Source organism: Varroa destructor, unplaced genomic scaffold, assembly GCF_002443255.2.
Source record: "Varroa destructor unplaced genomic scaffold, Vdes_3.0 BEIS01000001.1, whole genome shotgun sequence".
Taxonomy (NCBI): Eukaryota; Metazoa; Arthropoda; class Arachnida; order Mesostigmata; family Varroidae; genus Varroa; species Varroa destructor.
In genome coordinates, this window is record NW_019211454.1 from 43625775 (window position 1) to 43652993 (window position 27219).

The 27219-nt window shown below is 45.1% G+C and overlaps 1 protein-coding gene and 2 long non-coding RNA genes across 10 annotated transcripts in view; 1 reads left to right on the plus strand and 2 right to left on the minus strand.

The window, feature by feature from the left end:
* The window catches only part of CadN (neural cadherin), a 142134-nt gene that overhangs the window by 56109 nt on the left and 58806 nt on the right, over nt 1-27219 (plus strand). The window lies entirely within an intron of this gene.
* Nucleotides 679-25592, minus strand: LOC111244462 (uncharacterized). 5 transcript variants are annotated; one of them, XR_015323555.1, is made up of 4 exons: nt 23832-25592; nt 20085-20833; nt 19003-19083; nt 679-964 (listed from the first exon to the last, which is right to left on the minus strand). It is a non-coding gene; the product is annotated as an uncharacterized LOC111244462 (long non-coding RNA). The 5 variants fall into 5 exon arrangements; XR_015323530.1 differs by having other exon boundaries at nt 20085-20442; nt 20674-25592; XR_015323504.1 differs by lacking the exon at nt 19003-19083 and adding an exon at nt 13936-14055 and having other exon boundaries at nt 20085-25592.
* On the minus strand, nt 14212-18989 carry LOC147758678 (uncharacterized). Its single transcript, XR_015323607.1, has 3 exons — nt 16884-18989; nt 16489-16629; nt 14212-16283 (listed from the first exon to the last, which is right to left on the minus strand). It is a non-coding gene; the product is annotated as an uncharacterized LOC147758678 (long non-coding RNA).

Genomic DNA, 27219 nt, shown 5'->3' on the forward strand with positions numbered 1-27219 from the left:
TCTGATGCGATTTAATCACCCCATGACAACAGTGGCATTGACAATAACAAACGAGGCACTGGGTCAGGAACGCTAAAGCGGCCCAAGAGTACCCGAAGACCTCAACTGCTGGGTTCTATTAAATTGGCGTTCCCGATGAGAGCGTATCAGTATGCGTTGAACAAATACGAGCCAACAACAGAGTGCACGCTATCACTCAGCTGCCATAAAGTGATAACAGTAGCTAAATGGAAATTCCCACCGGTACATTACATCTAAACCCGGCTTGCTTTTGTGTTTCGATTCCACCTTATTTTGCCCCCGTTACGTTGTGACCCGACGGACGCAGCATCTCGGTATATCCCAACTGTTCACCCCTGTTGCTTTTGACACCGACAAGAACAAGACGAAGGTATTAAGAACGAAAAAGGGACGGTGGTAAGAAACTGAAGGCAATAAAGATCTCGCTGATTCTTACCGAAGAACGGGGCGCTGAAAAGCTGGGTCGATCAAGTTGGGTCGCTATTGACACTGGTGCCGTTCATCAAAGTATTTTTATTGCTTTTATCCTTGTGGTTATTCAGCTTTTTGTTTGTTGTTGTATAGACCCAAGGGTAATGTGACGTACAAGGCTAGTGAATGCAACCGCATCCCAGGTGTTAGTAAATTAGTTAATTAAGCAAAAAAAAAACGTTCGTCTAATTGTTTATAAATATTTATATATCCTAATTTAGTATATATATATACTATTGATATACATAAAGGCTCTAGATGCTGATTTTATTTGTAAGTTCACACATTTCTTCCTAGTAAAGTGGAGCTTCATTTTTGCTTTTAGATATATATACAGTATATGAACTAGATAATGTCGTCGTTCGCTTGTCTGCTGGGACGTCTTCGTAACGGTTGAGCTATGAGTCTGCCAATACGGTTATCAAATGGGCCGCCGCAGCTAACAAACGCCATTTACTATCGCACGGAACCACTGAAAATGAAGTAATGTTATTTATGCCATACGCACGCACGCTCTAGCTAAGAAAATTTTTTCACACGGAAGGAAAATTATCATCTTTAGGCTAGAAGTTCAGATGTTAGATTTGCTCTAAGATCAGCGGCGTTTGAAGTAGCTGTCTATTGCGAATAGGGTTTACTTAAGAAACAAACAGCTTATTGTTTACTGTTGCTATTATTTTTCCAAAGCGCCGATAAACACACTTAAGTGTATATGTATTTAATAATAATAATAGGCGTGAAATTATAGTTGTAAAATGAAATCATATAGATTTACAGTAAATCAAAGCCAGCCGACATAGTTGGGTATCACCCTTTCGTTGAGTTCGAATTTATTAATGAATTCGTTGGAACAACCCAGATTTCTGTCCTGTCAAACGTTATTATAGAAGGAGCTAAATGTCATTCTGTTATTGAGAATGCGATTTGCCCCTGGATATTTCGAATCCTGCTACCTACTGTTGTCTGTCATGTATGTCTAGAGGCTTCCTGTATCCGCAGCATTTTTTCAAGCACTTTCAGCCATTATTGTTACGTTAACAAACTCGCGGAATTATCTTTTTTACGTGTTGCGTCAAGGATTTCTCGACCTTAGTAGTCTAACCGGAGTGGGTCTGGTGAACTTATCTCGCATTTCTCCAACAGACTTAGGGAGCGGCGTAGTAAATACAGGGGCAGTTATCACGCTTAATAAGAATTTTCGGTATTCCATTTGCGTAATTTTTTTTGACGTTTTCAGGGACGGTAAAAAGTGTCAATAAAATAAAATGCATCCCGTAGGGAAGAAACGAGAGGTCTCCCGTTTATCCGCATTTAGTTACAATGCAATTTATTGATTTTGCTGCCGGTGCATCAATCAATCAATGCGATCTAATTATATGAATTGGCAATACCAATAGCCATATGTTAACGTTTGGTTCAACAAATGACGATTTATTATGGACGAAATAAACTGTCATGACGGATATATCCTCTCCTTTTTCGTTTTTATTCTATGTTATTATTTTAGATTTTTCGAGAAATGATTGTTTCGCATGATACGTAAACCAGTCAAGTCTCAAAATTGGCTCAACCTGCTAGCCTCTCATCAACAACTATATATTCGTAGAACAATTGCCTCTATCATCGGTCGCTGACACAGGTTTCAATACGTCGGAGTTGTTTAGAATATCATGGCTATTTATTTAAATTAGTTTATCAGCAATTGGCTTCCGAGAACGTGTCGCCTTTAACGATGGGCGACTCTAATTTGTTGTTAATCCTTAGAACAAAGGCCTTAAAACTTGACATACAAAAACCATCCAGCCCTTTTAATAGTTGTTTTTCGGCGATCGTCTTCTGATGGTCTTTTTGGCCGTTTATGGCCCCTTGTGGTTTTTTGCTGTGAATTCTGATACTGTCCGCATTAGGTATTATACAGAAATATAGTAGGTGTTGATATTTGGTGCTTTAGCCGTTACCCTATTATGAGATCAAAACAAAGAGTCTCAGCTTCAGAGATAATGCCTTAATCTCATATGTAAATGTGTTTTCGTAACGTGATGCGGATCGTGGAGGAGAAGGCTATGATTTTGTCCTGGCGAGCAGAACAGGCTGGGCCTTAGTCTTGGGGACGGTCTCGCCTCGTTTAACAGCCGCTGAAAGATCGAGGGAGTGGGTACCGAGCGTCTGAAAGGCTAACAAATGTAGATGAATGTTGTAAGTTCTGAGTTGTTGTGAATCAGCCACCTTCTTCGGCCGTTATCCAGTGATCGCCTAGTCTGGAGCATATGTTGTGGCAAGACGTTCGGGCTCTGGGGCTACCGTTGGGTCTTTACGCAGCTAGTGAGTATACATACGTCCTAGCTAGCCACTTATCGCGAGCAGCGGAAAACTGTTTTGTTCACACGACCAGTGCTTGTTTTATAACATCAATCAATAGGCGTCGCGATAACCGACGTGGTTTGCTCTGACGTTGCACTACTTGGTTGTGCTCCTGCTGTTTTACGAGAGGAGAAAAGCTCAGACTCGACGGATCTGCGGCCTTTTCCTATCTCGGTCGTTGTGCATCGCAAATTTGCTGATATGGACCCTTCACATTCAGCGGTGGCATAGTGGTGGCAAAATTTATCTTGTTACTTTTTTGACGGTAAAAATTGTTGGCCATTCTACCGTTCTACACAATACTGCAATGGTCACTCGTCGCATCGACTCCACAAAGTGAGGTGGCTAAACGATTAAAGAAAACAAACGTTTCTCCAAGACCTTCGGTTGAAAATGACTCAACTGCAGCTGTGTACGATTGCGGCAGCATACATACTTGCCAACTCTGTTGTCTATGAAAGCCGGCAAAGTTTTAGTGATCGGTCATGTTTTAGCGTGCTCCTACTGCCATTGTCGTTGTTTTCGTTGTTGTCATTGTTACAAGTTACATGCGAGCGTACAACGAAATGCAATGTATGAAATGGGAAAGATAATCGACTTTCGTTTCATCATTATGTTGAAGCCCTTCTATCTGCGTTTGATGTTTGATTAGTTCCAGCTACCATAGTATACAGCAGGGAGCCATTCAATGGCTGGGGCGATTCCTAAGTGATTTTCAGCTATCGGTCTATGAGGACAAATTTTCTGAATCATGTTGCCTCAGAGATTGCTGTGAGGGCCTTTCCGGGGCTTATCTGGGGTTGCTCCAACTGATTTATGAGGTCACTTGGTAACTACATTGGCGGTCGATACAGCTATGACGTTTTTTTTTTCATTTTTCCTTTTCTTCTTCATTAACGTTTCGTCATGATTTTTTGACGTTGTGCTTCGAACGAAAAAGTGCTTGACATGCTAGTTGCTCGTGTTCAGTATGGGGATGCACTCAGAGGGTAGCGCACATGTACCTGCAACCCAGGTGACACTGCCTCCCTCTTTATAGGTATGCGAGCGTCCTCTATGGTTTTTGTTGTTAGTTACGCTGCGCTATATTAAACAGGCACGTTCCTGCTTGGCGATACAATAGTAAGGATAGCAGGAGAGCCTGAGTTGACCGCGACAATCTATATGCAACATTTGCAAAATCGCGCCACATGTCTATTGCACATCGTACCAGAGAGTCCGGCTGCACTGACGTTGTTATCGCTGCTGAATGGAGCATACGTCTGGCTGTTCGCGCGACCGCCAATTCACTATCGAGCAAGATGTGACGCCGCTCTGAGTGTTATTAGTGTAACATACCTCATTATAGATCTAAACGTGAAGGGACGTTTCGAATGATGCATGAGTGAACTACGAAGACTCTCAACGGGGACTATAAGACATATGATACACCATAAATATACAAGCTATAAATAAATTTTGCGACCGTTTGTCTAGTACTTTTTGGAGATAGTATCTATCCTCCGGCCGAAGCCTTCAGTCGAACTCATTATCTCCTGGTAGAACAAACACAGTAGCCAGCTCGGTGAATCACTTTACTTCTGATAGATAATGATAGCGCACATGTCGTCTGATTCCGCTGTGGTGAAAGCTTTGCATAATTTCGTCAGTAAGCTAGGTCCGGCTAGCCTTCTGTATGTAGCCACCAAAAATACCAGAATACAAATTCTAGAAATGGAAGCCAAATAGTTTAGTGTCGAGTAGCGGCGCTGTACTCTCGGAAAAACCGGCTCGACAGAGTCACATCGGTTGCTGGTTCGTTTCTGCTATTGATGCCGTCTGAAATCTAGGGAATTGCCCCGGTCTCACGAAGATTCGAATCTTGTCGTCCGATAGATCACGTTCCAAAGTCGCGTTCGTTTTGTCTATAGTGGCACGAAAAATAATCTTTATAAATCATTCGTATTTGCATCAGATATTAGCGAGACGTAAGGGGAGGTGGTTTCTAGAGGCTCTGTCTTGACTGTTTTTGCATTGATGCCACATTCACGTTGAATCTTCGTCTTGAATAAGAGACAGATTTCTCTGTTATGTCACACTTGAATAATACTTCTACGGACTGAAGAATGGTGTCAACAAACCTTAGAGGGTGGCGATGATTCACTGTTTCGGCCGACAATGAAAGAGAGCGGCGAAACAACCCCACAACTGATCACTGTGTAAGCAAGTACCAGACCCAGACGACATGAAGATCGATCGATTATTTTTCTCGCTTGTAGAAATATATGATTCAGAAAGAGACATCCTCGTTGAGTCTGCTCGTCGTTATCAATTCTCATTTGAAAGTAACGAAATTATTCGCCTATGTTTAAGAAGCGTATACATTAGTAGAGTTGATGGTTCTGCGATTCTGTTAAGGGTTGTTCTCGGCCTTCACAGTGCTATATCGTGACGTAATTAAAATGACTCTGAGAGGTAAACCTTGTGGGTCCTTAACATAACAGCGCACAGGTAGTAAGGGTCATAAAAAATGGTATTTTTGCTAAGATAAGCACCTGCTACTGTCACAGAGGAAATTTGCTCATTTCTGTAACTAAAGTCCACGTGTGTATACGAAGCCGCTAAGTACGAAGCGAGTACTTCGTAGAAGTAACTGGTTCAGGTGGCTCCATTGATGCTTTCGATCGTGCCCTAGTTGTATCGAAGAGCTACGGTATTGACGATTCCGGAAGCGAAGCTTGTCAAAGAGACATCTATAATAAAATGAATATTGGAGTGCCTGACTATTGTATAAATCAATTTTTTCCAACGTAAAAAAAAGTAAGGGACAACTGACAGAAACTGCCTCGTATTGTTCGTGTAACTATTAAAGTCGTATAACTGACGTTACGTGTAGGTCGTCTGTTCTTAAACGCTACGGCTTATCACTAGAATATCAAATAGTGTATGTAAGAGCATTTCTAGTTACAACGCCATAACAAAACGTTGCCCTGCAGTATTTTGTCTAGGATGTTCATATAGACCCTTATTTTCTGTTGCAGGTAAGTCACACGCGCGTATTCGGGGCAAGTTATGGCCATCTCTCAGATGAAGTCTACAGTTCCGTTAGCGCTGTCCTAAAGAGGCAGGTCTCGAATGTGTCGCACACATGATAATTGCATTTGTGATTGCAAATCTACATGTCATCATTCAGAAGCCATTATGTTCATCGAAGATTTCCGTTTGCTTAACAGTTTTAATGTGTTCGTCGTTAGCTGTGGCGCATAATCCGCTCACCCGATCCTCCATGAAATTTACTACTGCTTTCGGCTACAAAACAATTTCTTCCAGATTTGGCTTTTGATATTGCCTATTTAATCGTTAAGACCTATGTTCACTGTACTATATATATACATACACGTCGTTGTGTCGTTTAGTAGATATCTAGTAGATTCTCAATCATTTACGTCGGCACATAGCCGCGATCAAATGGTCCCTATAGTTCCCCCAAGCGTTAACGGCGCGTCGATAACCGTCATGCGAGTCTATTAGAATACAGTCTAGCGGCCAGTCATCGCGGACCCTTCGTTCTCCTTTGACACGCGACCAGATAAGCTGTTTCACAGCATTCATAGAAGTCGACACGGTGACAAGGTTACATTGTGTAGTTGTCGTCGATTCGCGAAACCGATCGTTACCACAGTTTAAAGCTTAAGAAATTCGGACCTCAACGACAACATCTACGCATACACGAACCACTCAACGTATACAAGTGATGCGCGCACAGCAGTCGTAAACGGAAAGACGTACGTTCATTTTAGAGTATACGTACACAGCATTAGCTACCGCAGAGAACGCAGTATCGACGAAGACCGAGGGAAAGACTAAGCCTTTCCCAAAATTGCGTCAGCTGTAGTGGCTCAGAAAAGCGAACATGAGGGCAGAGTCGTACCGGTCGATAGCCAAGACGACGACTAGAGCGGTGGCCCACCGCCGATCCTTAAGCATCGGTTATCAAATTAAAGTAAAAAAGGCTACAAAGTCGCCTATACGAAAGATATTGGATGACGTGATAGAATCGTACCCTGTTGATGCTAGTATTCGAAAAACGGTCATGACCACGTTTACGTTTGAGCGCTCGTGCAGACGTTTTCTCTAAATAGCACTGAATGGATCATAATCGTATGCGTATAATATTATTGTAGTCGAGCAATAGATGTTCATTCCGCTGGCTTTCCGGGCTCGATATCCACGGGTACCTAAATGTCCGCGTGCTTACTACAGGCGTCATTCGAAAGCAGAAGCAAAAATCCTTAAGCCCCAAGGGCAGTTACGTGTGCGGACCACAGGCACGCCAATTAAAGAAATTAGTAACATGTTCTGGATATATGAAATAGATTATCCTTCCAGTGTAGCAAGACTCCGTTGCTCCGAAGCTCAGGGAACAGATACAACTAGACATATATTGTTGTTAGTAATAATTATGTGCTATAGCAATAGTTTCGTGTTAGTCTAACCCTAGCAGCAACAAACTTATACATGAGTGATCATTTCAAATGTGTGCATGCACAGCTACGAGCAAGCTGTACGTCTGTGTGCTAGTAAACAACAAAGCTCACCGCTACTGAATGTATGTGCATGTTTGATGTTCAAATTGGGTTCATGGGGATCAAACGGTAGTCCGGCTCAAGCAGTTTCGCCTCAGCAAGAGTCCAGGGAAAAGCGTCCCTTTTCGTTATGTCTGCCGCATGATCGCAAATCGCTTCGTTTCGAGCGGGTCAGGCAGCGATCCACTCCACTTGATTAGTAAATGAATTTCTTCCTTTGCTGCTAACTGGCAACTTAATTCCGGAATGCTAAAACAACCCTCGAAGCGGATCTATTTGAGGGCAATTAAGATCCGAGGTCTACCAGTGGAGGCAACGGCGGCAGCGGTAACAGTAGTTACGCTACCATTAATTACGTTGTGTCCAGACAGGCTGATTAAACGAAAACAGAAGGCTGATGTTTTTTCTGTTCATGCCGTTTGCTGAGCCTGTTTCTCAGTGGCCACAGATTAAGGCAGAAACTTCGATGATGGCTGCTCTTAGTGTTGTGCGACGTTGTTTTAACGGTTAGTCGATGATTACTGGATACTGCCTAGTTATCATAGCTAGTTATGACTATCATATTGTAATCAATTAGGTTTTTTAATTTTTTTTTTTATCCATTCTGTATCCTCATTTGGTAAGAACTCTATCTAGCCCAGCATTCAATTCTTGTTACCAATGGTAATCAAATCGATTGTTACCATGTGTTGCGACAGGTTGTACGGGTTGAGTTGTACTTGTTGCTTGCCATTTGACATACGTTGTTGACATCCGCGGGCAAGATGACAGTCATCATGCCAGCCACCAGAAATGGCAGCACGGTCACCGAGAGCAAACCGTCGAAATTGCAGCGATCGCGGCTGCTCGCTTCGTCTGTCAATTGAACTGTATTGCATTGAGCTGACTTGGATCGTTGTGAATGTATAGAAAAATGCTAGATTAAGAACATAAAGATATTAAATAACTGAGAACAGAAACTTTGGACTGACGAGCATAACGAGAGGAGAGACTGAGCTGTTTACCTAGTGCGGTTGCGTCGAGGCTGCTAGTCCTCCTGCGCAACAACCCTCGACAACGGCGATATCAACCCCGAGATCGGCGAAGCCATAGAAGGCAAAAAGGAGCATTGGAAAGATGTATGCTGTACAGCTTTTGTCAACTTACGAACAGTCAATTGGCTGTTGTCGTTATTGAACGCGACGACATAGCTGCCGGCGTTTTATGACCCTGCGCGACTCTTTGATGTTGGACGTTTGCTGGATTCGAGCTGATGCAGCTGCTGGCGGAAAGGCCAGGAACGCTACGGACTGTAGCAAACGACCGTGTGATAAAGACCAGCACACGCGCTAATAATCGGACAATGGGAGGTAGGCGGCCTGGACGACGGGACAGTGGCATAATTAAAATTGTGCACTGCCTAAAAGATGCAAAAGAAGACACTGAACGGGCTGGAACGGAGACCTGTAAAGACGAAGCTGCGTCAAACGCTGCAGCGCTCGGACCACCGACTCGATGCATTTTACTCGGTCTCCTGCTGCTGCTCGCCAACGATCGACTTGTGAACAGACGAGCAGTTGGGAAGAGTCGGATTCTGTCTAGGTTGGCGATGAATTGAAAACGCGTGGTCTAGAAAAGGTAGCGGTGGCTGCGGCCATAACGACCACACCAGCAGCAACGGTCTATTCGAAACTGAAGTTTGTTTGGTCACACCGGCTTGCTGCGTTTCGAACCATTTCGAATCGTCCCTGGGAAATGCGAATGAGCGAGCGAAGGAAAACGAAGTTGAAATCGCAGTTGAAAGCTATCAACCAGTGTTCAATAAGCCCAGCGCTACCTTGATTGCCTAATAGAGCTCTAGGGGGTGCTCACATTCCCATTACGACTACAGGCATAACCATAGCCGCTGCTTGGCATTGTTTGAAAACCGGTTCAGTTCACGTGACAACGAGGAACCACCGGCGATAGGCCATAACGAAGGATACAGCGGACGCATCCTGCTAACGCACTACTGGCTTATTTCGATTGGCGATACCCAGCAGTATTGAGTTGTCGATCAACGGCTTGCCCGCGTAGCCAAGCGTACATGCAATAAAGCAGTTGAGAGAGAGGCTTCGTTGAAGAAAGAATTGACTGAAAGTCCTATGAGGGGAAAGGATGGAGGAAGTCCTACAAACGACGAATCAGTGCATCGCAAGGCCACCCCTCGCTCGGCTTGCTACGTTCGAAGCATCTGTATTCCGATGTAGGATGATCAGACGTAAACGAGCGGGTGAAAAAAAGGCTCATCAGGCGGTGCCCCTAAAGAAGGTGCAGAGAAAAGACACGCCATTGGCCATTCACACATTTTTCGGTGTGTACTTGCATTCTTACTTGGAGTATTTGTAAAAGTGAAAGTACCGAGGATCTTTTAGCCGATCAGGGGTACGTGCCGAAGAACTGAGCGCAACGCTAGTATCTACAGCCGACAACAAAAGTCATAAAACGGAAGGACGCTCCTCAGCAAGTGGTAATGCGGTTTTGCCGCGGCAGTAGCAGCACATTCACCGCAATGCCGGCAATAATAGAAACATGGTTGGGTACAACTCGTGCATTAACATCCACCTTAGCTGCTTACGGTTTGGTGATGGTGTACCTTTTCATTTCTGGCTTCTTCCCGTTATAGTTTTTTGTGGTTCAGGGCATCCTTAAAGACGCAAGCGGCAAGCGATCGGATGGTCAGATCGTTATGCTATTGGAAATGGGGAGCATAGAAAGGCGGCAACTCGGAAAGCTCATAGGCGAGTACCGGGCGAGAGACATACGCGAACTAGTAGCTGTCTTCACGCGACTGTTTTACCTCTAACCACGGCCCGGCAATAGTCAGCTCAGCCTACGGCACGACTAGCCTTGTGTGCCTCTTATAAAGAATCGTGGAGGAAAGTCTCTTGTCTGGGAAACTGCCATGTTTGTCATCGTTCACCTCATACTCGGTAGATTCATTTCTTCACTGGTTGATAGCCTAAAATAAATGGCAGAAAAAGAAAGGGACTAAAGATGAGATAGGATGCGGAGCGTCCTTCAGTGCAAGTGGCGATTTTGCTTTATTGAGTCTATGAGGCTGCCTGTGTCGTGTGTGCGTAGGGCCTACTATATATCTGTAGTTAATCAAAGGGAAGGATGATGATCGTATCTTTTGGTAGGGGTCTCCCGCTTAAAGAAAAGGCCGTGCTCGCTGGCGGTTCCTTTAGGTTCACTTCGATTAGCACAGGTATTCCGTCCAAGGCAACGGCAGTATCTACTGTAAAGCCCAAAACGCTCAGCACAAGTGTCCTGCCACTTACCTACACACGTAGATGGTGTCACCAAGCCGAGTTGAGCTGTGATATGTAGACATGGTGCCGTTGGGGCGCACGGCCTTCCTTCTTAAAAAACCAAGTCGTCTGCTTCGATGGAGGGTTGACAAGCAGGAAAGGATAATCACTTGAAACTACAGTAGGTACTTCGATTACATATTTAAGTCGTCTGCCTTTCTTTCAGGTCAGCAGGTTAGCGGCCACACGTCCCGTCTCCATTTTTAACTACGGTCGAGTGAAGTGATTGTTTGGAGTTAGAAGTTCCTTAACCTTTTTTCTCGGTGTCTAGCCGAGCTGGTATTGCAGCTCCTCCAGCATTTGTTTCTGTTGGTAGAAGGTAAACTACACAGGAAATTCTTGCAGCCGTCGTTCGAGCGGCATCGATTGCAATGCCTGTGGTTTTTCTGGCAGAGAACTATGATGAGTTAAGTGGTGGCGTCGGTCTCTTTACGCATAACACAGAATCAGAAATCCTAGATTTTAGTTTGAAAGGGAAAGGTATGGATATGGTGTACACAATGCGTATATGCTAAGTTGTTGAGCGTGGCTGCTCTTACTACTTTTATTTTCCTGTAGTATTATAATATTGCCGTTCTCATATGTTACAACTGCTCGTTCAGTCGGTAAGGTGCGTCTACAGGGGTGGCGTACGAGTGGTCACCGCTAGCCAAACGTACCTCCGACTTCTCCGTGTGCGCGTTGACGGTAACTCCACGTAGGCCAGCATCTCCAGTGGACCCACACTTTTCTGCCTGCGACTTTAGCCTGCTTGATCGTAGGCTTGGCTCAGCTGGGGTGCCAGCCGCCGGTAAGGTCGACTTAGTTCTTTGCTACGGATCTGCTCGTTCTCTTTCGACTATAGCAAGTCAAATGAACGTAAAAAAGGATTTAGAAGGGGTCCCATGGGCACCGTCACCCTTTTCGTCATCGTCATCTTTCTCCTTTCTCGTTCTCACTCGAGCTTACTCATAAGCTCGTTCTCATTTTTTGATTGTGTTAGTTTCGCGCACGGCCCGGAGCAGCAGCTGCAATCGCGGCTAGGATGTCAAGCTGCTCATGTGCAGCGGGCAGTACAACGGGCTCATGTTTTAGTCGTCGCGCTGTCCTTTCTACCTCTGCCGCTGCCGGTGGGGTAATAAAGTTTTGAAATAAGGTTAAATTCAGTTTCTGGGCGAGACCGAGTCGTCTCACGTTAAAGGTAGCGTGAGGGAGCGCGATGCGGAGTTCCAGTTGTAACTGTACAGTGTGTGGCGACGGTGGTTACTAGCAGCGGCAGGATGTAAGGGCTGGTTAAATTTGAACTGGTCATTCTAGTACTGGCTATGCCGCAATCGACGAACGAAGGTAATCTTCGTCGTCGCAGTAGCAATAGTAATACACTATTTTCGTCCTCGGCAGCCACGTCATTGTGATACGACTGCGAGCTTACAAAAATGAGCCCAAATAGCGAACAAGGCCTACCAGGACGGGCAAGGAGTGCCAGTTTAGACCGCTATGCGAGAATAGCGCTAAGCGCTCTAGGTTATATTGGCAAAAGAACGACACTTACGCACAACATAGAAAAGCGGGATAAGCTTATCTATGAGGTCCAGCTTTCGTTGGCTGCTTCCTATCCTGCCTTGTCCTCCCTTATTCCATCCTCTCCCGTTCATCCGGCACCATTTGCTCCCTAGCAACATTCGCTTGCTCTAAAACCTTTGTCTCAATCGTCAAACACTAAACGAGCGCGCAGCCGAACCGACGAAGTCCAGGTGAGCGTCGACTAAACCCAGGACAAAGCTAGTAGGTTGCACTCCAACTACTCGCTGTGAAAGACTGGTGACGACGACCGTCACTGCTTCTGCTGCAGAACGAATAGGTAGCGGCGATGCGTACCTATTCGTTCTGCGGCCTAATATGTCGGACGTGACTGTTCTCATTATTTTAATTTTTAGTAGTGCTATAATATTGCTGTTCGCATATGCTAGAACTGCATGTTCAGTCCGTAAAGTGTGTCTACCGAGGTGGGCTTCCTACTACAAAAAACGTACGTTTTTATAGTTATAGTCAGTGAGGACTGCAAACAGCGCAGTTACCCTGACTGGGCTCGTATTAAAAAAGGACCAGGTCTGTACCAGGTTTACTATGGCAGGAAAAACAACCTACCAACGAAACATAGATTCTCAGCACAATCTAAACTGCCAGACTTGTCAGTGGATCATGTTTGACCTACTAAGCCCAGTGCAGCACCGCTGCAGCTGTTGACAATAATATATTATACTTGTTGACGCATGCAAGGCGTAACAGGGCTGAGAACGCGAAGTCAAGCGGTTGGTGATCGGGACTCACAGGCGTGTGAAAGACATATAGACGGTATAGAGTCTCCTAGTAGCGTAAAAGCTGGAGAATAGCAGGAACGAAACATGCGAGGGAATGCAGCGCCAAAATCTAGCAAATGGTATGGAATGTACTTGACGCGATTTGATGCTAGTATATGATAGCCATTTCAATATCAGCATTGATCCGGAAAGGACCTGAAGCCAACTTTGAGCTTTTCAAGCGAAATGCAAGAAAAAAGCATGGCGGCCTACTCATGCTTCTCATGCGACCATTAAGGAGGGTTCTATTCTGCAACAAAGTTCGATAACTTTTTTGAGAGCGTGCGACCAAGCGAACGGAAGAATCTATTTGGTCAAGTCAGAGAACTAGCCAGCAATCCCGCGCGCTAGGCAGCCAGCGCCCTATCTATCTACCGTCCAATGGGTACACAAGCAGACAAAAAACCAGCCAGGATATTCGCGGGCATACGCACGTTGGTCCGGTTCGAAAATATGAGAAGACAAACTACAACGGTATAGTGGTATTCATTGTAAGGTTGTACAGCTTTCTACTATTTGCGCGATGGCGGGCGCTGGTTAGAGATATTTCATTCATATTGACCAAGGTTGCTAGGATGCCAGCTAGCTGTGCTGTGTTCGGTGTCGATTCCTTGAAGGCTGCCGAGAGCAAAGAGAAGAACCGAATCTCGGTCCGCTGCAGAAGGCCATAGGGAAGTCAATGGCAGAAGGTGGGACTGTGCGGGTAAGTGTATGTGGATCTGCTCCAGAAGGAAAGTTCGCCATGGGAGGGTTTAAGGGGAAACGTAGTAAAGCTGCAGTGTACATGATGCCCGGGTAGGCCATCTTAAGCCGTCGCTACCTCTCGGAGATGACCTCGTTACGTACGTGAACTTTCGCCATCGCTCCATACTTCTATACCGATGCTCGCGATACTATGGCATCCTTTGACTGAGAGCCGGTGAGCCCGAAGTACCGCCGAGGCTATACATATATCATCAGAGATGCCTGACAAACAGATAACATAAGAGGAGAGGGTCCTGGACTAGCTAAACTGGACATTTTTCGTACATAGACTTCGCTTAACAACAATGCTCTACACTGAAAACCAGGTACCTGAAAAATTTTATATCCATGTTTGAAATTACAAAAAAAGCAGTCCGAGCACTTAAATTTTTCGCATTAGCAGACAACCCTGTTGAGTGAAATAATGTCTTTGCATATTCGGTACGAAAGTGGTTGAATCTCGTACCATAAAGTACCGTATAGCGGCGAGCCTACGCATTCAACAAACCGAGCTTCCGCTTTCCCTGCTTATCATGGCTTTAACCTGATAAGTTGTTGTATTATATTTTTCGGTGAAGATGTTTAGCGGTGAACGACTACATTCGCGCATGACTCGAGAGGCATCAACGTTTTTTTTGTAAACACAAAAATCAGTGTGTCTCAATCTTAGATAACTGCAATAACATAGGTTACTGACGTGTACACCGATGTATTAGAGTAATATGTATCTTATTTTTATATAGATGCATTGGTTAGTAGTGCATGTTGTTTTCGGGACTGACCGAACTCTTACTTTTGTCTACGTGCTTGAGGTCCGTCGCAGAAGCTAAAACCGGATTTCAAAGAATAATTTATTACAAAGAAGTGTGTTTGCGGTGAACATAAATGCCGTCTAATATATTGAAACACCTTTATTGTAGTTCCTCATAGCACGTTTCAATAAAGCATATATTAACAGTGCCGTTACCTAACCTCCGTACTTTGCTGATAACGTTGTGAAGGTAATGGGTAATGTGTATTTACTTGGTATAGTGGTAAAATAAAAACACCAAATAAGCGTTAGAACGTCATGACTTTCAAGCGGTCAATGGCTGACATCTGAAGCAAATAGTTAATGGGGTATAATTTAACAGACTGTACTATCTGTTCAGTTTGCGTGAATCAGATCCGAACGAAAAATGAGGTGAGTCCACATTGAATGAGTCATCCCTCTTCACCACGGGGGTCGAAAAGAGCACTTTGTCTGCTGGTGGTGGGTAGGAGAACACAGTATGGGAGGAGGCGCACATCCCTCGAAGACAGGCGAATGAGCTAGATCCTGTCGACTGGTTGGAGAGAGGGTGTCTTTATGTTCGGACCGCGGAAGACACGGCATAAGCACAGACCGAGCAAAAAGCTTCGTCATTGGCAAGCAGACTCCATAGAAATACTTTAGCCGTTTTGCTCTTGCCCATGAACCGCGCGGTAGAGGCGCAGGCAAGACTCTGAATCGTAGGAAAGAGCCAGCAAGACTAGGAACACTGGCTAAAAGTGGGTTGGCGACAGACTGTTTCTTATCGCTCGTGTACCCCTGTCCGTACAGCATCACTGCCGCCATTAGACGAATGGTAATAGAAAACGACTAACCAACTATACGACCACAACAGACATACTATTACCCAAAACCACAATAATCAAGAAAGCTGGGACTAACTCCATTGAAAAGGGCTAGGGTGATGGGCGTAGGAGTAATGCAGTTGTCCTCAAACCTATAGAGACGAACACCTAGATCGATGAGGCTGGATACCGCAAAATGCAGAAAATAATTTTATCCTTCCAGGCATGCGGTTTGCTGCTAGAAAATTTTCAACAGAAACAAAGACAAAATGTTGGTTGAACTTAACACCGATGTCGGTAAAAAATGATAAATCTCTGTGATGGTTTAATGGTAACGTATCTGCCTACTATAAACTATGTGAGGCGAAGGCTAGACACGTGGAGTAGACGGTATGCTCGTCGTGCTAGGGAGAAGTCAATCATTCGTATGATGTAGTTAATGTCTAGGGAAGATTCCAGACGTGAAGCCCGTCGAAGCATTTATTTATTAGTCGCCGTGACGAAACTGGGCCACGAGATGCCATTGGGTGGAGACTGGATGCCATGTTATATTATCCCATTTCATATCGTAGTGCTACCTCGTTGTTGCCGGCCAGCAGGTGCTGGCTGGCGGCTGGGTCTTTACTGCCTGGATGGGACCCAACGCATTCAACAAGGAAAAAAGCAATTGCACATACAGTATCATGAAACACAATCCATCTGCACTGCTGCGATCGATACCGTGTAGGTTTGCACCGTTGTGATTTCTAGCATCCGAGAATTAGGATGTATATGTATCGAACATCAGACAGCACGGCCGCTGAGGAGTGGTCAAGGTTCAGAAACACCGTAGTTCGTGAGAATGCTGGCAGGTTCTAGAAAGAGCACACAGTGGGTTGATGGTACTGATTACTCTTAGTCGATTAAATGAAGAGTACTACTAAACTTCAGCAATACGCTATCGTTTAATGAATGGTTAATAGCAATTTCGGGTTTGTTTCATCCCTTGACCGTGCTACGATGCTGTATAATGCATGCATCGACTAATGCAAAGGGAAAAGTATCATATATAGGTCTTACATTAGAGGGAAAAACGGTGTGTATTATGGGAAGTGCTCGTAACGCTACTCTCCAACGGTACGGGGTAACATAGTCCTAGGCGAAATGCGAGCTCTTATTTGAGTCGTCGTCTCCTACTCTGGCGCTCCAGGAAGGGCTTACCTATATATATGCAAAAGCCGGACGCACAAAACGAACCTGAGAGATGGGAAAAGCGGAGAAACCTGATCCAATAGTAGGTCTTAACCTCTAATGAACACACTACATCACAGTTGCTCGAGGCCTTATAGTGGGTGGGTGTCGGGAAAAGCACATACACAAAACAGAGGAGAGTCATCAAAACAGCACAAGAGTTTTACGAATTCGACAGCGTTAGGCCTGGTCTCAGGCAGATCTCTATGTCAATACCTGCATACCTAATGGTACAAAGTGCATTGGCTCCCCGTACTACTGAATTCTTCGAGATGATATGGCAGGATAAAACTGATGAGATAGATCTTGGGCGTATCCATGGATATGAAGCTCTTTCCCTCCGTATACCACCTGCCTTCGCGTCTTTCCTGGTCACATATTCATTTCATCGGTGATTTTGTAAACGACTCTGTGGCGTTGTGTTGGTGATGAAGTAGACTGCGGTAATGAGTGTAAAATGTTTTTGTTATTATGTTTGTTGTTGAAGACTCTCTGCCTTCCCATTCTGCCAACTGAACTGGGGTAAGATAGATTCGGTGGTTGCTGCTACCGCCACTGCTAGGGTGATGTTTGCTGCGTATATACGGGCAGGTATATGGAGATGTCTCTCACAAACATGACTTCTCAATGATTACTATACGATACAGAAAATATATTCTATAATTAGCAGAAATCTATTAGCAGGTTTTTATAATTAGCCGAAATCTATTAACAGGACTGTTTAATGCTTAAGGCCATAGTCTGACATTCGTAACAAAGACATTATCTCGTTAATTAAAAGCTCTTATTCTTGTTTTAGCAACAAAAACACATTGCTCACTGCCCAATCGCCATACAATCCAATCACCACTGTACTCGAAACCGGTTTCACGAGTAAATTTGTGAACAATGGCCATTACCAGTAGCCTACATTCCTCCTTCCATTGCATCCTGTTTTAGATGCCGGCCAAGCACGGTTTAGAGTCACACTCATGGTGACCTGCTGCTGACGGACACTGCAGATGTGCAAGTCTATGGGTCGACGCGATCCATAATCCCACAAGTTCGCGGGCTCGTCCGCGTTTCGTGCCAGCAGTAACAGCAGTGGGCAGCATTGAGATAGCATTGGTAACTTCCTCGAGGTCGTTGCAGCAAGCCATTGCGGCCGAAATGGCGTGCTGCCGCTGATTTTCTATAGGTTGTAATGATTGGCGTAGAGGAACCTTGTTGTTATGGTAATAATCGGCAGCTAGCTATCCGAGTGAACAGTGCCGACGAAGACATCGAAAATGTCCTGGCTTTGGTGTCTTTCGCGGTCACAACAGTACGATCACTGACCATCGATGTTGCAACAAAGACCGAGATTTTCTTCGACCATTCCCGTTTTGTGCTGGCCGCCTGTAACCCTTTGCCCAGCCACTCAAACAAAGGCTCGTTGCTGGAGCAACAAAATTGTGCTTTGAAATCGCGTTTCAATACCAGGAGCCTCCGTCAGTGGTTGGGCGTTACATTGTCAGTAGGCGTTGACTGATGACTGTTCTACGTGCGCGATACTATATATGCAAACCGGAAACGAGCTAAGCGAACTCATTGTCTGAGCAGGCATACGCAAGCATTTCAGGCAACCAACTAACCCCTCGTACGTTTCGCTAGAGGCCTACACTATTGCGTAGCAATAGCCACTGTCGATCGTAGTAGTCCGCTGACGCGGTGCTACGGCAGGCGTCTTGTTTCGCAAACATCCCTATTATCCTCATGTCGTGGAGCTACGCCGGTGGGCCTGCCTAGGTGAGCATTATAAATATTAAATCAGAGTACTGTAGCTGATGGTGGCTGCCCGATCAGCACGAATAGCAACAGCAGCACAAGTATTTACCCTGAGTGAATGAGTCCGAGAGCCCTTTCGTCGCCAACCGCTGACTGGAATGGCTTTGCTGCTGTTTTTCATTGTTGCTTATACTGGTGGCACTATTTTGACTGCTCGCGAGAGCAAGGTGCCGTTCCCCCACACGTCTAGTAAGCTTCCGCATCGTCGCACAAATAAACCAGTCGTTCGACGCTGGTTGGTTGGATAGGTGGTTGGCGATAAGTTCTGATGAGTTCATCTTCTGTCTATCGCATTGCGACCACGCTGCTAATTCCGTCGGTAGGCAGCCTCATTTCGCTGCTTCGACCAAAACTCGCTTGTGCCAAGATGAGCCGACACTATGAGCTAGCCACGAATAGTCATCGTTGTCGTTTGACAGCACCGACAAACATCTATTTGTGGGTTCCGTTGGCCGCCATTGATCTAAAACGAGCGCGGTGAAATTCGATTTAACTCAATTTGACGGATCTCTGGAAGCGGGATATGAGAGTAGTTACCGTAATGATGGCGTGACAGTCGTCGGCGCAAAAAACTGCATTACCCAGATGACCGCGACAGAACATGACGCCGTAGGTGGTCTGCTGAAAGCAGAAAATTCTCTTATCTCCTATCCTCCTATCTTGCGTAAAAGAAGTAATCTCAAAATATTCGGGGCCCCTTCAATGGAGTAACTTAAACAAAGTTCAAAATTTGGTATGACACATACATATGCAATCGACTCGTTAGGTAACTCATTCGGACGGCAGATTCATTGTTTTGCTTTACCATACCGATATTCGTGGCTGTCTATTTGAGAACAATTGTAAAAGCGTTCTTAATGTGAACGTGGTAAACCCTCATATTATGTTTTTGATCTCTAAAGAAAGATTACTAACCCAATTAACAAAATCTGTATACGGTTTACCCTAAAGACGAACGAACTGTTTTGTGAAGATTATATCAATGAACGGCTTGAGATTGGCTCGAGTGCGTTCGAAAAATCGATGCTTGCGCAAAGTTGATGTATAACCTTATCTCTACTCAACTATAAAAACGTATATATACAAATAAGTAACTGTGTTAACTCCTTTTTTTTTATCCTGATGGATTATATTATGAATCGACAACATTTTTCCCACTATATATGATGCCAAGAAAACAACCGTGGTTTACGAATTGGGTCAGGGCAGTCCGGCCAAACTGAACTCGGAGCTGCGGTAAATTTTGAGGTTTGCTATGCACCAGAGATCATAGACAACAACTTTATTTAGTTGACGACAGCTCGCTTAAAACTACTAAAAAATTGTAAGTGTCAGTAGTTAAGTTGAACCATTGGAAGCTTCACTCGTTCACTGGTGTTATTGAACGCAAGTTGGCGGTAACGTTGCAAGTCGTACGGTGCAATTTTCAACATTAAAGCTACCTATTTATTGGGAGTGACATAGCATTGTCAGTTAAAAAAAATATACCTGTTCCAGCCCCCGATTCCACTAGCAGGAACAGCAAAACCTCCCTATAACCACTGACGTAGACACTACAGCTCTGCACAAACGCTCACGTCGCCGCCTAAAAGTCGAACCCTGTATCTGTCAACCCTTACCCTATGCAGTTCCCGTCAAACGCGCCGTTCCGTGTTGAAGCACAACGTCGCTCTGCCACCACCCATTCCAGGCGTATCATGATCGCTACTGGAAAATCGATCTATTGCTAACAGCCGGGGTAGCAGTGATGGAAGTAACAGCACTCGAAGCAGCGCACCCTCAGCAGAACGAGGGTCAACGCCGACGTGGATGCGGCATTTGGTAGATAGTTGGGAGTTCGTCATGATGATCATGATAAAGTCCCCGCTGCACCGGCTGGGACTTGAGTTTTCCTTAGTTGCATTCCCTGTCTTCGCCTTCTGTTGTGGCACACGGAAAAAGAGTTGTCAAGCAGCTTCAGGTGAAGCGTTTCTTCTTCTGGGAACAATAAACGAATTGAGGAATGCAGGAAAGTTAAGAATATGATGCATAATACGAAAGCAACTCGTCAAATATATTGGCAATGGCTGTGTCTGAGGCAAAGTAAATATTGTGACACCATTATTATTCTTAATACGACTAGAATAATCATTATGATCTTCGTAATAGCAAAAGACTATTACTCTATGTCAAGAAAAGGAAATAAAGCCATATTCGAAAGCTACGAACGCCAGCGCGATCATCGCCGATGACCCGGAATGAGCTTAGACGAAACGGTGAAGGCGGTCGCAGAAGTCGTCACCCACGTCAGCGTTACAGCCAACACAGCTCGGTAGCATTAGTTGGTAAAGAAAACATGCACAAGGTGACGACAACGGTAATGACGCTACTGTGGGGAACGCACAAAAGTTTAATAGCTTTATATATACATTTTGAAGAAAGTGCTTTGAAGTAGTCAATCATGTTTCATCGTCACTATAACCAAGTTACCGCTCCATAGTTTAATGAAAATCTGATGACGGAGCTATCATCAGTCTGACCAAATAATCTAAGGAAGGTGGCTCGAGATCGTTTTAATATTACTATTCGATACTATCGGGTCTAACTAAGAAATAGAGGAAAAGTTCTTTAGGTCTTCTGAGAAAGCTGGAGGCAATCAAATTCAGATTGTATGTTGCCGACAACGCCATGCGGTATAGGTGACTAACCGTTAGTGCAACGACAACTAATTAACCCTTTTCCGAATGAGGGAATACTTCTGGGCTCAAAAAATAGAGCAGCTATTGTTGACTGTATTTGGCAAACTACATCGAACGCTCTGAATGTGTGTCCTGAACCGAAATTAATTATGTGACTAACTCCGTACTGAAAGAAGAAGCTACGAACAAACTCTCCATTGACCGCTGTGACGTCTGACGCTCGATTTCTTCAAATGAATGTAGGCTGTGATTGTGTCTGCTGATCTAAAGCGGAATACGTTAGACTCCCTAGAAAAGGCGATGCGTCGTTTTTAAAATATTTCGCATGCGTTACGTCAAATCCACGAACGTTAGCGAGTCGGATTGAGTTTCGCGCCTAGCAGACATTTTGGCGGTTTATTTTGATTTGGAGAAAAAGTGATTATGGGAAGTCGGGCGAGTCGGAAACACGCAGCGTTTGCCACTGAAGTCATGCGAGCAAAGTTCGCAATACTGGAAAATTAGATCAAAGACGTAACCGATGACGAATTAAGTGCGTATTATAGAAATACAGCCGCAAAGATGAAAGACGGAATCATTAGAGAAAAAATAAACATTTTATGGTGGTGATGCTAGAAGAATGCAATTGTAACTTCGCAATATCTGAAGCATTTTCACTGAAACGTTTGTGAGCAGCAGATCGTATAGTCTGAACTATGCGCTAACACCTGACGTCTGATTTCTCAGCAGTCTATGCATACATAGCGATGTTGGGGGCCGTCATTTAGTGATAGCGGTTCTGTGTTCTTCTCAACGTCCACCGTCGTTGCCTTTGTAACAAAACAGCGGTCCCGCGGGGTCGGTTTATATGACTGCCTTTTGTCTCAATCTAATAGTGCCGGTTTTGTGGTCGATTGATGTTAGAAAACCTTTAGGTCCGATCGGAGCTCCTAGCGCGTGCAGCTGTAGTAGTATTGTGGATTCTGTAAGTCGTACTACGCACTGCTGCTGCAGACAGACCGGCCTTCTGGCTCCTTGGCGACGTGAATGCAACAACCATCGATAGTGCCTACGGCAGGCAACCAGACGAATGAACATGGGCGAATCCATTACTTCATCAATAGGAACATCAACGTCAATGTGTATTATTGGCCGATCAGCACAGACTGGCAGAGTGCTGTGACATGGCCTCCTGTCAGCTGGTATTTCTCCTTGCCAGTAGCCGTTCGGCTTCACTGGTTGAGGACAGCGGCAAAGGCAACGGCGTGAACAGCTTACCAACACCGACACGAGCGATGTTAGCACTAGCATGGACTGCTGCGGCGGTAGGAACGGTTGACGGCCGTGGAAATGCCGTCGATCTTGCCTTTGCTTTATCTGGCTCCTGGTGCTGGACGTCTGGTAGTGTGCTTGTTTTACCTGCCATTTACTCTGCGCTGCTGTTTATCCCTAAATTGTCAGTCGGTCCGTCCACCGGTTCATCTTAGCAGACGCAGTTTGTTCCCTCAGCCAGCGTGAATCAGGTTGTGAGATGTCTATGAGGTGTCAATAGTTAGCATTGTCGATGGGTCGCGACGACGATGGTGGCGCTGGTGATTCTGCACCTGCGTTACCTGGTGATTTCTCGCGTTGCCGGGGTACTTATATTTACAATTTCGCTATGACCGTCTCACTCGCTTGCTGACTCTTCTCATCTCATATGAATTGAGTAGCAGCGTTCCCAGCAGAACGAGCGGCTTCGTTAATCAAGTATATATTAGTAATGGTTGTACTAATAGTACTTGTAGTAAACGTCGACGGGCCCAGGTGACGACGGTAGCAATGACCTAGAAGCTTTTTGATGATCGTATCGTATAACTTCGCGACTGTTGGAGAAAGCGCAGCGACAGCAGTTGCGAACTGCGTGCGATACGGCCGGTGTCTGACGATCGCAAACAGTAGACATACAAAAGCCACAATATTACAATGGGATCCTACTTATGGAGCTTTTGTTCTCGAATGGGACTTGTGTATCATCAAACCTCTAGATACACAGATATCCGTTTGTATGTATATTAGCACGGTCACATTGTTGAAAAATTCTTTCCAAAGAAACTATGCGGCGGCAGTAGTGACAGCAGTAAGGGCGACCTCGCAGTTGTTGTTGACGCCTAAAATATCTTCATGCAAGCTAACAATCGCATTTATATTTCTGCGTTGGCGTTCGCATATGGAACAGTTACGCAATGATGACGTTGATCCTCGAGCGTCAGCTAATTACTGGGTGGACCCTTTTGGATTTATCCGAGAAAAGAAACGAATGTGAAGAAGGTGTGGAACCAACACCCGGATTATATTATCGCACCCTCGGGAACGAAGCGAAAGGTAACTCTTAACAGGGAAGTGTTACCCCGATGGAACTCCATGGTACCGATATGGGTGAACCTTAGCTTGGCTCTAGAAAACCGTTCGCTACACTTTCTCCTTATAGTTGCACGTTATTGCGTTATTCTATGGACCTATCAGATGCCTATCGTTTCATGGTACGATATGCGCACTGCCCAACAAGCGTGATGAGAATAAGGATATACCTTTTGCCATCAATATCGAAGAAAGTATATTCGTATGGCTTAAGACTACAGGAGTTGGCTATAGCCACCAGTCTATAGTGAACTTGCATAGTAAACGATACATTTCAGTCGATAGTTACAGCTGAACTAGCTTGATTACCTGTTTCTTCTGTTCTGCATCTGAAGCAAATGGCAGGCAAATAGATGTGTGTTATCTGCACTATTCCACGAACCCAACACGAGTGTGCGTACCTTTCATGCAACACGATCTGCTAACCACATGGGACTATATACAGCTCCTTTTATTTTTATGCATTACATTTATAAAATCGATTGTACACTTTGCGAAGTTTTGCCGAGTTCCCTTCTCGGTCAAACGGAATGGTGAAGGCCATATAAGATGTTCGTCGGTCGAATGCGAATGCAAGTGTAGACAGGCAGGCAGGCAGGCAGCAGTGGGGCGGACGGTCTCGGAGCGTCGATCCCTTTTGCTCTCTTCTTTTTGTATCACAAAGATTCGATGCGACGCTTGTTAGACGCAAGAATGCTAGAGTTTTTTTGTTTCTATCGTGGCTGTGTCCTGCCGGGTCAGACCAGATCGAAGAAGACGGTCATGGCTCAAAGCTGGATTGTTCGGCCCAACGCTGACCGAACGAACGAAGTTTTTCTGTTTCTCGACCTTCTGTCGCTAGCCAACAGCAGATCAGACCCAGAGCATCGCTCATTCCGTCATCATGTTTCTATTATTTTTCTCCACCGTTGTTGTTACCGCCATCGTCTTCCGAGGTCAGTGACCCCCCGGATCCGCCATCTTATCGTATCGTCTCGAAGTAACGTCCACCTCAGCACCGTTGGCATGCTCTGTCAGTAGTAGCTACCATTATGATAGTCAAGCTGATACGATGTCTAGGGTGACACTGACACGCACAGATGCGCAGCCACCCATGCCCATCATACTTCCACAGCGGTGGAAACCGACAACGAAACTGAGCTTGGCGCCAATAACTTTGAGATGGGGGCTGCTGCAGCGGCAGTGGCGCTGGTGGTCGTTGTAGCGACGCTGCTGCCGCCTATGAAGACACACACGCACGTACGCTCAAACATAGATAAACCGATATAGAGGAATACAGCCATAACTGAACACTGGAAGAGCCGCCAGAGAAATATAGACAACTTGTTAATGGTGGGGTCGCGCCGGTAACAGCGGTAGCGGCAACAATACAATTAGTTGGTATCTTTTCCGCTCATGAGTCGCGTACGGCGGATGCAACCCCTTGCTAGATGCTTGCCATTATGTGACACGTCTTGTCATAATCATGAAGATGGCGAAGATTGCACTCGTGGACAGGGACTTTCAGCGTGTTATTATTGAACGGTAATCACGCTAACGACACGACACGACACGCTAATATTAATAACTATAGTAACTCTTAATTTGATCGCACATCATTTACTATTTACTACGTTGACTACTGACGGAAGACGATATAAGAGCCTCTATTATATAGGTTCTGAATGTACATAATCGATGAAAATGACTTTCTACTTAGTGCGGGCTAGGTTTTGTAGTGAGCGTTTCGTCCTGCTAGTGCGAGGGGGAACCGCAGCTCAGCGGTATGAGTGTTGCACTTCGAAAAATCAGGCAGATGGGAAGCACACTATAGAGAATGTGTACCCCGCAACTTTGCTCGGTGCAATGTAGTCATTTGAAAGCGAATACGCTCTCTCGAAGTCAAGTAACGTGTATAGCTAGATGGTCGCTTTGTTGCCGGGAGCGGGACACGCTAGCGAAGACGCTGAGGTGACGGCAGCGGCGCGAGCGATTTCACCAGTAACGACAATAACAGCCGTTCGGCCATAACTACACCGTTCGCCTTGAACGGTCCTCTGGGAATATTTTCATCGGGTTATCGCTGCCGCATCGTGCTATTTTGAATAGCAGCGTGCAAAAAGCCGCGTCATCAAACAATAACAAAAAAAATCCTCCAGCATATTGATTCCTGCTGCGTTCGACGACAATTCACCGATTTCGTTGTTTATGGCCGTTTAAGCAAAAAGAGCTCTTCATAGACAGGCCGTGAGCTGTCTAGCGGGTTGAGATATTAGCGTGCCGAAGGTCGCATCTAACTACGGTTAACTGTCTATCTAATAGCTGCTAATACTGAATCGATTTGGGAAACGATACCAATGCTGATTGTCCAATTCTAATACGATATAATGGCACGACGAACGTAGAGAACCGAAGGCGTTCGACATTTTGTGCGCAACTTTGACCTGTACCGAAGAACGAAGTTAAAAAGGCATTCACACCTTTTCTAGCAGAAGTCTGTGCCACTATGTCTAGAGTTCCATTATAAATTTCAGCCTCTTCCGATCTAAAACTCCTGACTAGTGAGACCCGTTATCCCAGCGTGGATAGCGGGCAGCAGACTTCGTCTTTTGCGTACAACATGTTCGTGTGTTTTCATCAAATCGTCGGATGTCTGGGGACAGTAATTAATACAAATTGCAAGGCTGGGACACGGTCTAATATGGAATTTAGATCTAATCTACGATACTGATCTCGTTGCTGCTACGAGAGAAGAAGTGGGCCAATGCCAGTCTCTGCAGAGTGAATCATGACGACGTAATATATTTCAATTCACACTCGTTCTCTTTGCGCCTCTGCTGTTTTTAACTAATGAATTTTATTTATCTATACGCACCATATCTCAAAACGGCCATAACGCCCCTACAGAGTCAGAAAATACGGCGGGTTTGCTTGAGCAGTAGTTGCCCCGAAGACTTGCTGGTGGTCAGCCGGCTTCGTGGCTATCCTGTATCAATAGTGTAAATGTTTATTTGATTTTAGGGTACTCTATGCATATGCCTTTCTAATGTAGTGATACATATCTCGCGACTGCGGCGTCGACATAGCGAATTTACGTGCATTAGCAAGCTTATCGATTTGTCGTTAATAGAACAGTAGCATGGTTTGTTTACTGCCGTTCGTACGAAAAAGACCTTTGTAGATTTTTAGTTTTCGCTAGTACTAACGGGAATGGTGGACGTTGATAGTCATTGCTGCGGCCGTAAGATCAGCCGCTTCTGTTCGATGTTCAATTCTTAATATAAACTAGATCTAGCACAAGCGCCATCTAAATTGAAATTTATTCCACTCGTTGATCAATGAACGTCGCTATTACAACGGATGAAATTTGGCCAGTGATAATGGCGGTTTTCCCTAGGAGTTCGTGCTCGTTTGCTGCTGTGGCTTCAGCTGTAGCTGTCTCAGAGTTTTCCATTGGTATTGCGCCACTCTTGACCATATGATTGTATACGTATGGATATATACGAGCGCGAACCGCAGAAGCGTTACGCGTATTGCTAGTGCCGTTGCTGCTGGCGCTACCGCTAAATAATGGCGAAGCGGCACACCGAACAGGCGAGACTTGAGCGAGCGTCGTTGTCTGCATACGAGAACAACTGGACTGAATAACCGAACAGTGGAGCCTGCCATGTACATGAAATAACAATAATAGCAGCGATAACAAGAGAAGCGGATTTGC